Here is a 16190-nt window from a genome sequence, read left to right as displayed (position 1 = left end):
TGGCGAGTCCTTCCCGGCGACTTTTTCATGCTCGCACCCTCCTCCGTCCCCCGCATCTGCGTAGACAAGGTGAGAGGTGGCCATTGGTTAGATTCTTTCGGACATCAGGCAACTACCCCGGCTGCGGCCGATAAGCCGCTTATCTCCGGCGGGTGGGGAAGCTCAGCTCCAAGTGGGGGGTCGACGAAGGAGCGCCTACCTTCCAGCATGCAAAAAGTGACAAGAGAGGGAGAGGCGCGAAGACGCTGAAATTCAAATTTTAGCTACAGATAACTCAGCTTCTACAATGCGCATTTAAAAATTCCTTGCTGGACAATATTCGTGAAGGGCTGTGCTTCAATATCCCAGGCATGCCGCAACTTTATTAGAGCCCCCTTCACAGTCCCTTTAAAATACTGTGCTGACGAAGGAATGTGTTCACTTCACTGCTCGGCGAGTCAGTAAACAACCAAAACCGGCTGCGCTGTGTAAATCGTCCCCACTGCACTTCTTGCGAGCTTTGGCTAACGCTGGTGCGAATAACTCGATGCTTCCTAGCACTCAGGTCTGCGGTTAGATGATGCCGTTAAACGCGTTTTTAGCGCTACTGCGAATGCTGCGGGAACTGGACGCATTTTGATCTCTGCTGTGATTTTGAATTTGGTTTCTTTAAATTTACTTTTCGATGCAGGCTGCGGGAACCTATGTTACGAGCAGTATGCCCTGAGGACGGCTTAATCTAATGACGCTGCCCAAAGAAGAGACTTATGTTTATATTTCTGCGTCACCTGAAAAAAAAAAAGCCCTTATGCGTCCTTGCGAAGCCTCCACGTGCCACAGTTGGCAGCTGGCGAAGTGCAGACAGGGAAGCCTCGCTCTACACGTTTATAGGAGAGAGAAAATGCAAGTGGGAGGGGAAAGACGAAGAAAGGGTGACAGGCGACGGTGGTGGATGGTAAAGTGCAGACAGATGAATCGTCCTTTCCTGTTAGTGCGCTAGCACTAGTTGAATCACTAGCCAAAAAGTCGTTATGTGTCTTTGTGAAGCCTAGCGCTGTCCTGCTGAAGGAGGAAAACCCGGTTTCACGGCAGCTGTAGCCACGTGGGAAGGACGAAACCCGTGTACGCTAGCTGCAGTCAAGTGGAAACGATGGTAGCGCGCCAGCTGTAGTCAAGTAAAAAGGAAACAAATCGGGTTCGCGGCAGCTGCAACGCAGCGTAAAGACAGAAACAGCATCGCCCCATCTGACGCTTACAGTATCTGTGAAACAGTCATTTGTAACCTAAGCGAAATGTCCAGACGTGTGTACTAGCGCACCTACGTTGCAATTACTTAAACGAAGAAATCGGGGGTTAATTCTCCTCATTTCACTTATTTTTTTGTCCGCCTTGAATGTGGCTCCCTCAAAAGACTAGTCCTTGTACTACAACTGCCTCCTCTTAAGAAAACGCGTTCTTAAGAAAACCCGGAGCCGCCATAGGCGTCGTCAGCGTTAACACTTATGAGCGAAAAATCCTCGGAGAAGAAACCTAAGCGGGCCACCTAGGTCACGAGACGTTGCGGCGTCATCATAACCTGCCCATCGAATTGTGAGCAAACTGACAACCGTAGCAGCTGACAGTTAAATTAATGATTGGTAGCGAGATGTTGCTCGGCAAGAGCAACCTCGGTCGCATAAGCCCCATCGATGGCAGCAACTGCCACCGCAGGGGAGTAGTTGGTCGTTTAACCACTGCGCCATTGCTCCGGGAGTGGTATGAGGACTGCTCGTAATCTATGAATGCGAAGCCGAGAATGACCCCCTCCGCATACATGCACGTCAATTCATTAATGCTATGCATCATACGTTTAAGGCGGAGCTTAAGTCTCCCGTCCAATTTTTCTGTCTCGTCGAGCCGCGAGGAAACATCGTAATTTTTACTAGCGAAATCCTGCACTAATGTCGACCGCCATGGCGACGGCGTTGAGCATACACACTTTTGAAGTCATTGCCATCATGCAGCTATGCCTGCGAATGCATTTTTCGAAGAGATTGACTGCAGAATTTGTTCGAGCGTGACTGCTCATCCTCAAACTTTGTACCACGCAAAAAACTATAAACTGAGTAGATGCAGATAACAATAAATCATTTTGGACCTCCTCCCCAATACTGTCAGCATGCGAATAAGTAAATAAATATGAATCTCCTGCTCCTGAGAACAAACTCCACGCGCTGACACAACCCTTGTCACGTGAATCTTCTACTTTAGATGCCATTGTTCGCGTGCAATTATGACTAAAAAATCTTGACATGTCCCAGACGGCAGTAGGAACAATGAATCGCTCAATGACTGAGCGGACGGTATGCGAAACATTCTTACACAAGAGCTGATCACGTTCAGCTAGCGTGACCGCGGCGCACGGAAAAAGACTCATTACGGAGGCGTTTACCCTGGCCGTGTTATAAAAGACATTCCGTAGCGTTGGCGCAGCATAGAACAGATTCTAACCGAAGAGCAAGTATTATTCTTTGAAACATGAACAGCTTTGCCATCGCTGCTTTTTGTGGAATCGCATTGGGTGAGTAGAGGTGAATTTGATGTAAGTTATTATATTCATTTACGCTTCCTGGGCAAAAAGTTTGGATTCATAAACACTGGCGCAGCCCCGAAATTCAGTCCGAATGTTTGTGTGGCCTAAATATGCCGCATTATATATGTCACAAGAAGAAAAATGTGTAAAACCACTTAACTCTCACAAGGTGCTGCTGTGACACCAACAGTGTTCTGCAAAGCACGCTGGACACAGTCGGCGTCCTTTCATCAGCATATCTGCCTGATTAATAAATATGGACATGTGTGGAAGACTACAGCAGAAAGATTCCTTCCAGCCTGTATGGTAAAGCCTGCCAGCCCACCAATTTATCTGTTTTTGGTTATAATAAAGCATAAAAGCTCAAGATATAAAGTGAATAACACAATGCGATAACGGGCAGCCCTGTGAATCAATGATTGAACTGCAATAGTTTTGGCAAGCTTTTTATTACTGATCAGTCTTGTAGTGGGCGCTCTATAACGTAGTTCTCTGCCTTTAAAGAAGACATCATTAATGTTTGCGCTCTCCAAGACTGTAAATAATCACGAGGCACCTTATCAAAATTTTTTACCAGACAAATCTGAATAAGAGCCACTTGGCTACCCTCATCTGACAATGTCTCCAACACCGAAGTGGGATATGGTTATGTTTTTGGATACTAAAGACTTTGATTCCAGACACTTGGTGTGCCCCAGATAACTATATTGTTACAAGCTGCAGAAAAGAAGAAAGAACCTTCGAAAATATCTTGTATTCCAAGTTGCATAAGGAACGTCGAACAATACCCTTCAGCAGTTTTCAACCGATGTGCATCTGTGCTTTACGCGATTAGCATGGCGTGACCAGTATACAGAACGCGAGAAAAAAGCTCACGTCATAGGCAGCATTTCTAAAAAAAAAGCACACATATAAATTCATGCAACCTGGAAATAAGAGAAATCGCGTAAACCCGCCGCGGTGGCTCAGTTCAGTGGTTAGGGCGCTCGGCTACTGATCCGGAATTCCCGGGTTCGAACCCGACCGCGGCGGCAGCATTTCTACGGAGGCAAAACGCTAAGGCGCCCGTGTGCTGTGCGATGTCAGCGCACGCTAAAGATCCCCAGGTGGTCGAAATTATTCCGGAGCCCTCCACTACGGCACCTCCTTCTTCCTTTCTTCTTTCACTCCCTCCTTTATCCTTTTTCCTTACGGCGCGGTTCAGAAGTCCGCCGATATGTGAGACAGATACTGCCCCATTTCCTTTCCACAAAAACCAATTCTCTGAGAAACCGCATCGCCCCAGCTGTGGTTTACAGTGTCTGAAAACCCGTCATATGCAACATATGCGAAATATATCCATACGTATGCGCTAGCGCACCTAGGTCGCATTGATTTTATGAAAGAAATCGATGAGGGGGGGGGGGGGGTAATTTTTTTCAGTTCACATTTTTTTTTGCGCGTCTTGAATGTGCGCCTTTCAACAGACTGGTCCTAATACAGCTGCAACTTCCCTGTCCCCGGGTGGCTGTGCGCAGCAAGATTGTAGTATATTGCTTTCGGTTGCGCTGCTACTTTCGTTGCTTCCTTATATTCTGTATCTTCGAGTCGGCAGTAAGCACCTTAATTGCGAAATCATTCTTCGCAGAGTTCAACTGCAGAGTTCATTCGAGCGCGATTCCTTATCCTCAGGTTTCGTACTAAACAAGTTAAAATCGAGAAGTTCAATAGATGCACATAAGAGTAGTAAATTCTTTTGGACGTACTCTCCAATACTGGCAGTGTGCGAATAAATAAATACGTAAACGTTTTGTTCTGGAGAACAAACTTCAGGCAGCAGTAGCAATGACGAATTGCCTAATGACTAAGCAGACGGTATGCGAAATATTCTTTCAGCATACAAGGACTGATCACGCTCAGCCAGCATGACAACAGCCCACGAAGAAAGAGTCATAACAAAGGCATTTATACCACAGGGTCATCTAGAGGCATTCTTTAGCGTGGGTGCGGTGCCCAATAGATTTTCAACCAAGAATAAGTAGTTGTCTTTAAACAATGACTTCCTTGCCATCGCTACTTTGTGTGGAATCGCATTGGGTCAGTAGAGGTGAATTAGAGTTATAAGATTCAGGCATGCATGTTGCTCTGGGAAAAGGTAATTCAAAACCTTTGTGAGGCCAAGAAATGCTGTCATGATGATACTGTGGCCTAACAGTTCTGCATATAGCAGTTGTGCATAGAACAATTGTAACATGTCTGGAATCACTTAAAAGGGATAGCTGTGACCGCATTAGTGCTCTAAAAATCGCGGCGAACATCGTCGGCAATGCTCCAGCAATATGTCTGCCTAAGTAACAGGCACGCGCGCCTGCGGGACACCACAACACAAAGCAAATCTGAAGCTTAGGACGAGAGTTTGCGGGTGAGCGATGTGATCTTCTTGTCGGCTACGGCCAATCAATGCGGGAAAGACAAAGACCGGGGTATGGTTCTTAAATGTATCATGGAAACACTTCGTAATTGCGGCATATGTTTAATGACACCTTCCTCTAGGTACAGCCGCTGCAGTGTGACGTAGCTGTAGTCCTGTGATGTCATATAAAACTGGTTTCTGACCAAGTTATGAACACACGCACTCAATCTCTGGGCGACGGCGCGAAAGAGCTGTGAATGTTATGGACAATGTGCTTGTCACCAAAGATGAGGAGATCACGTAATCTGCTCGGCCAACTGAATGTTCAGTCTAGCCCTGTTAAGCACTAATGAATATATTTTGCACAGGTGCACCTGTGCAGATGATAACCGTAATAAAACTTCCCTTATGCAGCAAGCGTTATGAAAAAAAGTTACTTCAGATAGTTGTTTCTGCAAAAAGAAATGCAAACCATGGGGACGGTCCCTGATTTCCTGACAGAGGTGTTGCCACCTTCACACCATACTGCAGCGTTACCTAGTGCCATGCAGAACGGTCTAGATATGTCGTTAGGAACGGTGGAAATCATGTGACATTTGATGTTTCCTTTTTTATATCTTTTTTTCGTCACCCGTCATGCGTGTCGGTTATTGCCATTGGGGGGATAGGGGATCTATTGGCCCCTAATCATTAGACGGACACTCTTCTCGCTTCGAGTTATTGATTCATTCGCTTTCTCTCTACTACATACTAGCCGTCCCAGTTAGCTCAGTTGGTAGACCGACTGCTCCGGTAAGGTGGTGATCCCGGGTTCGAACCTCGGACACTGACGACTTTTTCTTTACTTTCGAACTCTCTGTGGAAGCTGCGTGGCTTTCTTTTGCAGCCGTACGGCAACGCTTGGGTGGATGTGAATAAGTAATCAATCCCTTATTGCAAATCTTCTCCACCCTGGGTACCCGCCGCGGTGGCTCAGTGGTTAGCGCGCTCGGCTACTGATCCGGAGTTAACGGGTTAGAACCCGACCGCGGCGGCTGCGTTTTTATGGAGGAAAAACGCTAAGGCGCTCGTGTGCTGTGCGATGTCAGTGCACGTTAAAGATCCCCAGGTGGTCGAAATTATTCCGGAGCCCTCCACTACGGCACCTCTTTCTTCTTTCACTCCCTCCTTTATCCCTTCCCTTAAGGCGCGGTTCAGGTGCCCAACGATATATGAGACAGATACTTCGCCGTTTGCTTTCCCCAAAAAAACCAATTATCTCCACCTTGGGGATACCGCTAAACATTGGACTAACTTCAATACGTTGCGTTCAAAAAACTTTTTTGCTCCAGGTATACTGGAGGTGTCGATAATCTGAAAATATTCAGAAAGACGTCCGTTTCGCTCAGTTAATAGCATTTGTCTCTGAAACCTTGAAGGTTTCGGGCTGCGCGTTGTAAATCGTTCTTTCTCATCTTTCACCCGTTAGTTCTGCGCTTCCAAAATGCGCGTTGCCAGGCTAACGCCATGGCCATGCAATTTACTGTCTTGATTCAAAACATAAGGACAGAGCTGATCACGGCCGCTCTGTGTAGCAGCTGATGAAAGTGAGAAGCGCCCTAAAGCGTCGCTAAGTTCAGTTTCAGTTTCCAACGGCGGTCTGTTGGGAGCCAGATATTCTTAGCACCCTCCGCTGCGTCACAGGTCTGAACGCCGCCTTGTTCAGTTGCTCCGCAGCCGCTGGTGACTGAAGGCCGAGGTTTAATTGATTTGTTCATAGAAGGTTGTGGGCAAGTACTACACCAGGGTGGCCAAATCCTGCTCTGGTGAAGGAGTGCGTTGTCAGTTCTAGTCACCGAGATCAGGCCGCACCATAGGCCTGGCTATGCAATTCCATCGACACGCGGAGTTTCTTTTTTTTTTAAATTGCGTGGCGCCGATATTCGAGCCCAGGTCCTTTTGCACGCGAGGGAAGGGATAAAGGAGGTACTGAAAGAAGAAAGGAAGAAATAGGTGCTGTAGTGGAGGGCTCCGGAATAATTTCGACGACCTGGAGATCTTTAACGTGCACTCACATCGCACAGCACACGGCGGCCTTTTGTGTTTCGCCTCCATCGGAAGGCAGCCGCCGCGGTCGGGTTCGAACCCGTGTACTCCGGATCAGTAGCCGAGCGCACTAACCATTGAGCCACCGCGGCGGGTAAAGTAGTGGCGCATCATCGTAGCCAATTTCTCATGGTCTGCTTTCTTCACAACATTGCCCGTATACGTGAGTTTAACCGGAGTATAGAAGGCGAGATGCACCTTGCCAGCGTCATCTTTATGTAACTACCTATTGGAATGCGAAGATGCCGGCGGTACGCGCCGCAATGATCGAAGAAGTGGCTGAGAGCGCTACAGCGCGTTAAGCAGCGAACGCACTGAGAAACGCTGAATGTTATGCCCAGCACTACAAAGAGAAACAGCTGAGCGTGGCGTTACAAAAGCACCATGTATTCTTGGACGACAGCACTAATGGCGGCGGCTGCTGAATACGCGAATGCAACCAAGGAGACTAAGCTCGCTTCTCAGCTTGAATAGAAAATGTGACCGAATATGGCGCCACGTCTAGTATCCAACAGACGTAGCCGTTACACGAGTGCGGCTGCAACAATCTACGATCCGCCCTTGAAGGCGCTGCACCGTTCTGTAACGCATTTTTCTGCTCACACCCATTCGCAACGAAGCCATAGACTCCAATTAAATTAAAGAGCCGCCGCGGTGGCTCAGTGGTTATTTTGCTCGGCTGCTGATTCGAAAGACGCGAGTTCGATCCCGGCCGCGGCAGTCGAATTTCAATGGAGGCGAAATTCTAGAGGCCCGTGTTCTGTGCGTTGTCAGTGCACGTTAAAGAACCCCAGGTGGTCGAGATTTCTGGAGCCCTTCACTACGGCGTCCCTCATAGTCTGAGTCGCTTTGGGACGTTAAACCCGCCATAAATCAACTAATTAATTTAAAATCGAGGCCCATGCGCAAATGCCTTTAAAAGTAGAAAGTTTATCGGTTCATTTGTTCCGAAGCTATGCGGTGAATTTTTAAGCATGAAATGGTATTATTTAATATACAGGTCACAAATGCTACGAACTGTAGGACTTTGGCAACGCCCTTCGAAGCAGCGCCATCCACAGAACTTTCAAACATGATATGATTTTATCTCGCATTCTTTGCAAACTCAGTCGATCATTGCGGGATCCTAGCGATAAACGAGCGAGCAAGGGCGGACAGCGTACACGTGTGCTCTCTACGCTCGACAAGAAATGCTTTCCTTATCTGTAGCGCTGTAGCTTAAGCTGAAGTGTAGTATAAGGGTAGCCACATTTTCGCTTTTCCTTTCTCGCGTTCTCACACACGCTATACGCTTCTGGCTCTCGCGACCGCACTCAACTCGCAAAAATCAACCGTATGCCGGCTTCCCCCTCGCTTCCTCTTCTTAGTACTTCGCTTAGTTCTTCTAAGGTCCGCATGGGGCCCTGCGGCGCTACTGTCCTACTTGCGTCCGTCACCGCGAATGCTATTGTTTATTAGAGACAGTCTTAAACGTTAAGCTAATACGACTAAAGGTGCAGCCTACTTTTTCAGGTTTAAAATCCGCTACCCAGAAAACGGCTACAGGACTAGATTGGAGAAACACACAAGCACTTTGGACGAAGCGGTTCTGTCAACTGTTTATGTTTGAAAAAGAACATGGAATTAAGTGCACATTTCTGCAACACATCATGTGCGGAGAAAGGTAAAGCTGTAAAGAGTGAGGCCCGCGGCTACGCGTGGAAAGACAGAAAAGAGCTGCACATGACGCATACATGGCGCTCGTTAGGGCATCATTGAGTATGCTGACGCTTTGTGCGATGCCCATGTCAAGTGTGACATAAATAGCATCGAATATGTGAGAAGAAAGCCACCTAGATTTATTTACACTCTCTAGAGTTGATGAGTCGCTGCCAGTCATCATCGAACATAATCTGGCCTCGCAAATAAATTATATTTACAAATGACATCACACACCCCTAATGCAATTAAAGAAAGGAAACAAAAGATACGCAATACAAAACAACTGTGGCGCCATAGACTAAAGCTGACAGGTGCCTGCTTTTCGTTCTTCGTCTCAACAATAGCACAGTAGACCGTCATAACCCATAAAATCGTTAACATTTATCCGGTCGTATCTTTCGTATCTGCCATGAAGCTTATCTGCAACGAAGTGCGTTATTCCGTTTGTGACTTCTTTCTTACTTTTTGTTACCGGGTTACGTATGTGTAGGCACTTTCACACTTGTGTCATATCGTTGTTCGCCTTATCGAGGCTTTGCTTCGGTTTGTAACTGATTGTAAATTTGCAGATATAGTAATTATTTGTGCGCTTTCTTTCTTGATTGCCTCGCTCACGTTTCTCTGATTTTGTTCCGCGTTCTAGTGCAAGTGATTCGATTTTAATTCATGTAATCGCTCTTTCCTGGGCTGTCAAAAGGCCGTGAGCAGTATCGAAAAGTTAAATACGGAAAGTAAGAAATTTTTTTTCGCCAGTGTCGGAGTGGCGGCTTCTTTTCATGAGTTATGGGCATTCTTTCGCGTCTAACGTTTTTAACATCAAGTTCCATGAACAACACCGACCACAAACGCACTTGCGAATTTAGTTAGGGAAAGATAATCTGCGGCTTACTGGACGCACAAGCACGTAATTTAATCTGGCGGAAAAAATGACTGATCAGCAAGGCAAATAAAACAAAGCTAGAATTGTACCAACTCTCGAGAGACCCACACAGAAACGCGAGCGCAGTCATTAGCCAATGTAATTATGACGCTAGAAATAATATATATCTATCTAGCTTTCGACCTCGCCTTGGAAGACAGCGCGGCCGCAACATTAAGTTACTTGAAATTATTATAATTTGGAACGTTTTTTTTTTTAAATCAAGTAAAACATTGTCAGCTTGCCTGAATCTTTCGCTTGCATTGCCCGTAGGCCCGACTTAAAGAATAATGTATATTGTTATCCAGTGTCAAATTTATCGGCAGTCAAAATTCGAGGATGTACTAAACTCATTAACTTCAGGCACCTTCGGGTAAAGTCGTAAAAAGCGTTCACAGCCGAGCACCATTAGCAGAAGTGCTGAGATGTAGTTAAAATATGTGTTTATCAGTTATTCCCATGTACTAGTGTAAGCACCTTTTCCTGTACATAATTTCCCGCTTCTTTTCGAACTGTATCGATCGAGACATCGCAAAAGAAAAATACAAGTACTACAGGAAAACTCTTCCGCTGAAAAAAATGAATTAATGCTGACGCCAAACGGCTTATGTGCGGTTGCAGCTTAAACTAAACTCTCGAAAATGAAATGTCGAATTGCTGGCTTAGCTACGAATTGAATTGCCTTTCAGCTGTTTTCATCTGCACCAGCACAGCTAACACCACCTTTGGATGTGGACCGAAATGCCCTGCACAGGCAAGTGCATTTGTGCAAAATTTTTATGCAAAACTTTCGCCTTCGCAGATCAAACAGATTAACTTCAAAAACATACGAGAACGCGAACACTAGTATTCCCCTCTGTATTCAAGTGTTCAACGTAGTTTTAACACAGGCATGTGCGCAAGACTGACCACCTCATATTATTGCAATCCTCATTAGCTTATTTAGAAGAGAAGAAATGTCATCGGCGCTGTAGAACATCTGAAGAATTAGCGATACGATAAAATAAAACACCTAAACTATTTGCGGTATACAGTTGTCCTTCATGTGCATATCACCATATGTGACGGGGTAATTCTAACAAACACTCTTGTTTTAAAGAAAGAAGAACGCGCAAGAGAAGTAACTTTATTAGGCGAAAACGCCATCTAGAGCTCAGGGTGGAGTCCCCACTACAGGACCGCAGAGGCGATAAACGCTACGTGGGCCTTCTCGAGCAGCACTCACAGCCAGTAAAGGGCCGTATTGGTCAGCCATGGCTCCAAAAATACGAGAGTGAGACTGCGAAATGGAGAGCATCGGGAAGATCAGGGCAAGCCCGGACGAGACGATAGAATATCGGCCCGCCATTCCAAGAGGAGCATAGTGCAGAGTAGAGCGTAGTGGATCAGAGGTGCAGGACGGGTAGGTTTGGCTAGAAACTTGTCAGGAGCACACTTTACATCAATCGAGGCTGATCGCCTAGAAGGGATCATACTGTGAGGAGGGAGCTTAATTTGATCCTGCCTAGGTGAGCAGAGGATATCGGTGAAGGAGATGGGCACCCTCCGCATGTTCCGGGTTTGGGTCTCTTCCGTCGGTACCCGGTGTGGGATACCTCAAGCCATAGTGTGAAAAAGTGCGCGGTAGCAAATCAGACCCAGTAGTTTGGACTATGCTGATCAGTGGCTTGTTGCAGGATGGTAGGGAAGGGAGGGTTGTCGCGACGGTGTGCGTTGTGTGTGGGGTCAACGGGTACACCGCCTAACGTCACGTGATGTTTAAATAAAGGCATTTGCATTTACATTTGTACAGTCAGGAAAGTCCTGCAGGCCACCTGATAATTCATTACAAATAGTTCATTAGTGTCTCTCGCACTTTTTTCCATGAAAAGGAGCCAGTAAAATCATGTCAGTATGCTTGCACAAAGGGCAATCCTAATCCGTGGCTCGTTACGTCGAGAGGATACTGGCACAACGGCACAGCGTGTGTGGTACGTAAAAATAATTCTCCCGATGCATGCTTTTTTTCAAATTTGATACCGTATGTGAAAATTCTAAAATTTTCAGGCAGTATATAATTACGGGCTGCTTACAGTTCCACAGGTTGCCTCAGGTTATGAAGAGAAAGTTTAGAAAAAGTGTTCTCACTTTGAACTCTGGCATAGAATATAAACAACGCACTTAGAAACCCGTAATCAACATCCCTGCAAAGTTCAGTTTAATAGTCTGTAACGACATAATCTGTTAGGTGTTAACTTCGTTCGCATTTCCTTGGCCGGCTAACTAATACGTCACGTTCTTGAGACATAGCTTCCGCCCAAGAACCACATTCACATCAGGAACAAACACACACAAGAACGCTGCACTAACAACTGGTTTATTGATACGAGGCATGCTGAATATAAGGGCTGCGTCGCGCATGCGTTCACAGAATACACAAAGAAGACAAATAGTTATGGAAGGGCTGTGTAAAGTACTTGAGATAACTTCGTTCGTTTTGAGCCTAGCAGAAGCACTTTGAAACCAAAGCTGGTGCGGTGCGAGTAAGCATGGCAGTGTTGTAAATGGCTTGCGCGTGTCATACTAGTTGATCAGTAGTAGTGAACAGCAGGGGAATTGTAAAAGAGCGAACGCAACAGGCTATTGTGCACGATGGAAAGCCTCAATGTGAAGAAACGCATCGAAATTTGCGCAGGGTTGGGCACTACTTTGGTGCGCAGCAAAAAGAAAGAATACGATTCTTGAGGTCATGCAGGCGGAATGCGTAACGGCTGAGTAAGCCAATGAGGGCAGGGCTGATATTCAGGAACGCCGGAAGAGAGGCGAAAGGAAAGAACGAAAACTCCGCGAGCGCGAAGAGGCACAGAAGAAAAATGGGAGTGATCAATTTGATCGATGAGGAAGAAACGCTATAGCACACTTCTTTCACTCGGTAGTCAATTCCAGTCCTAATCCTATTCCAATTTTGAGTTCATTGTCTTTCAATCCCGAATATATTCCAATTCTGATTCTCTTAGAATTTCGACTACGCCACTAGGCAAAATGTGTCCCATTCATAGGTCGCGGAGTGTCCACACACCGCTAACAGCGCCGTGGTGCAGCAGTTAAGCGAAGCGCCACAACACTGGTTGGTGGCTGTTTAAAACACATACTCGCAGCAATTTTTAGACCCAGGCTGCTCTAGAAGGAATGGCTCCCGCAAGCTTCATTTTGCACCGATAATTCTTCGGGAGGCTGTATATTTTGCAGGTAGGCCATCTGTTGTCTGAGTCAGTTTCTTTTTAGCCATTTTTATGTTAGTGCGCTATCACTTAAACCCGCACTCACCAATTTCGCAGTTGTCTGTCTGAGGTCTCTGCATCAAGAGCAACCTACCGACAGGCTTTATGGCCAACTACGGCAAAGTGCGTTAGCACTTAAGCCCGCACTCAGCGATTTTGGCGATCTTTGTCTGAAGCCTGCTTGACTTTAGAGCAATCTAAGTGGGGGCAGGTGGGTCCAACTAATGATTGGTCGAGAGATTGCCCAGGAAGAGCAACCCGCGTCTCATCAGTCCCATCAGTAACAGCACCTGCCATCGCAGGGCAGTGACACATCTCTTAACTGCTGCACCGCCTGCCAGGAGTGTTGTTTGGACCTTTTGAGATCTATGAATGCAATGTAGAGAACCTCGAAAACAGAGAGTCGAACCGAAACCTAAGTGAAGCCCGGAGTGCTAGCGCACCTAACAATGCTAAATAAACCGTCACTTTTTGCTAAGTCATTGTTCGTCAGGCATTTCCCTCCTGCCCCCTACAAGTTGAGAGGGTAGGGAGAGGGAGTGGGTGGAGAGAGGCAAATCCGCGTAAACACCACCCAGCAGGTGGAGGCTTCAGACATACACCAGCGCCGCCGGACAGCTTTCGCCTTCGTGACCCTTTAATGGTATCGCATTAACACCACCGCCAACTTTCCATTTATTACTCCTGTTCCGGATTTGATTCCTATTGCTGTATTGCCAGTGGTGCGCTGGAGCGCTGTTAACAGCGGGAAATCTCACGCGTGAACATGTACGTAAAGATGTCATGACTGACGCGAGGAGCATCAATAATAATAATAATTGGTTTTTTAGGGGAAAGGAAATGGCGCAGTATCTGTCTCATATATCGTTGGACACCAGAACCGCGCCGTAAGGGAAGGGATAAGGGAGGGAGTGAAAGAAGAAAGGAAGAGAGAGGTGCCGTAGTGGAGGGCTCCGGAATAATTTCGACCACGTGGGGATCTTTAACGTGCACTGACATCGCACAGCACACGGGTGCCTTAGCGTTTTTCCTCCATAAAAACGCAGCCGCCGCGGTCGGGTTCGAACCCGGGAACTCCGGATCAGTAGTCGAGCGCCCTAACCACTGAGCCACCGCGGCGGGGCACGCGAGGAGCATCAACATGCGAAGTATTTTCTCCTGCCATCGTCGCCATTTTCAGGGGACTGCCGCCGGCATTCCGGTGGCTAGCAGATGCATTCACATTGCATGTGTTCACAAGTGAAAGCCCGAAGGGCGTTCCGACGCTCGCTTGTGCGGTAGAGGACGCTACAGTGCCAGTGAGGCGTGGAAGAGCTCGTATAGTTTATTCTTCGCCGTAGCGGTTGATTGCCAATGGTAACGGATGCAAAGTCATCCTTTTGCCGCCTTTGTCACTTCATTTCACGCCACCATCCTCTTACGTGGTTTCACTCCTGACGAAAGCCTAAGTGGCAATGCGGCCCGCCAGTAAAGAAACGTTTGTAGTCTGTGGTTTACGCTGAAGGCAGCACTGGCCTTTTTTTGCGCCAACAGCACTATGGGTTACGCTGAAGTCTGCGGATTGGAGCAGTGTTTTTCTTTAATGCACCTTGCTGTCTGATAATGACTTGCGCTCTTAATTACGCTTGCTCTCAGTTCAGCTAACTTCGAAATGAGAGCGTACGCACGCAATGAAGGCGGGGTGAGCCTCTAGGTTTGTTTTTACCGGAACCCGCATTATGTGGACAACCAGCCTGCATTCACGGAAACGGTTACCACCAGCTGAGCACGTCATGTGCCCATAGTAAGAAAAAATATAAGCTAAAGACAAAAATTAGATAAGGTATTAGGAAGCTTGTCATATTTAACAAATTCAGCAAAAATGCCTTCGGCTTTAAAAAGTTACACAAGTTCCTTCAGAGTACAACTCGCTGCGGCGTTTTAATTATGTGCAATGAATTTTAAAGCAAGAAAATTACTAGATGTTCACCGAAGTGCATGACTCCAGAGACCGTTATGAAGAATACATATTAGAGCATGTGCATGAAGAGCATTCTTAACTGCAAACCTACTTTCTCAAATCGAGGTTGCTGCGTTCCTTTTCTTGTTTCAGGATAACAGTACTGGAAACGCGAAGGAAGGTGTCTGCTGCAATGGTAGCTGCACACTTCCAGGCGGACAAGGCTACATGGAGTGCAATAATACCAGACTATGCCCGAGCCCGACTCAGAACATGACTGATGAAGCCGAAAAATTTTGATTTTGTCGCTGCAAACAAATCTTACCTCAGCTTGTAAATAAAAATATTGTTGACGCTTTTTGCAACCGTTTTTTGTTCTTTAAGAAAGAACATTACTATGAAAGTTTCTATCCACCCATTCTTCACATCAGTTCTACGGAGAGAGCGTGTGAGTTATATTTCGTCTATGTCTCACAAGCTTGTGTTTCTTTTCTAATCGAGCGCAACCGGGAGTGTGGTTAGCACACTTCCCTAAACATCCCCCACGTAAAAAGAGCCTCAAGACAAGCTTAGTAATGTTTCCCAATTGCAGGAAGCTAGTAAGCACACGGTCCACCCCAGGGCCCCTTTCGAACAAATTATCTCGTTATTCACCCACTGCGTCCACTTAACGCTTATGTTTACAGCCCATTCATCAAACTCAACCCTTCCTTAATGTGCGTTCCAGTTTGTAGTACTCCTAATGTGGCTGGGTTCACGAAAGCCGAGCCGAGCGCACGTGTCGACATCTTGTGGACACTAGAAAATCACCGCAAATTTACATTATTTAAGGACACTGTACAACGTACCATCACAATCATCGCCATCGTCAGCCCAACTTCATCCACCCTTACAAAAATTTCTGTGAAGAGCCTGTAGACTGTCCATAGATTTTTGTCTATAAGGTATATAGACTGTCCATAAACAAATCACAAAGAATAATCTATAGGCAATGCATATCCAATGGACAGTCTATAAACAATCTGTAGTTTTAGGCCCATACACTTTTAGTAGACTTTTGTCTACAGAGAGTCTAAAGAATGTGAATAGACAAAGGGAAATATCTATAAGAAGGCAATATAGTCTATAAGAAGCCTATAGACTGTCTATAGACCACTTTTACAAGGTCAAAGCACAAAAGGTATCTTCCATTCACCTCCAGTTAACCCTGTGCTCTGGTGCGGCCAAGTTACCCCAGCCTACTTTATATCATTCGCACACCTGACTCTGTGCCGCCCCCAGTTACTTTCGCCTTATCCTGGTAGCCACTCTTTAACCCTAAACGACAATTGGCTAGTTTCCAT

At 46.4% G+C, this 16190-nt stretch overlaps 1 long non-coding RNA gene across 1 annotated transcript; it reads left to right on the top strand.

Moving 5' to 3' along the window:
• Positions 1–11523: 11523 nt before the first annotated feature.
• On the top strand, positions 11524–15210 carry LOC144100332 (uncharacterized). The gene is made up of 2 exons (XR_013307618.1): positions 11524–11618; positions 15001–15210. It is a non-coding gene; the product is annotated as an uncharacterized LOC144100332 (long non-coding RNA).
• The last annotated feature ends 980 nt before the right edge of the window (positions 15211–16190 follow it).

The sequence above is a fragment of the Amblyomma americanum genome, chromosome 8 (genome assembly GCF_052857255.1).
Source record: "Amblyomma americanum isolate KBUSLIRL-KWMA chromosome 8, ASM5285725v1, whole genome shotgun sequence".
Classification (NCBI taxonomy): Eukaryota; Metazoa; Arthropoda; class Arachnida; order Ixodida; family Ixodidae; genus Amblyomma; species Amblyomma americanum.
Note: the sequence above shows the minus strand (reverse complement) of the source record. Positions and strands in the feature narration are given on the sequence as shown.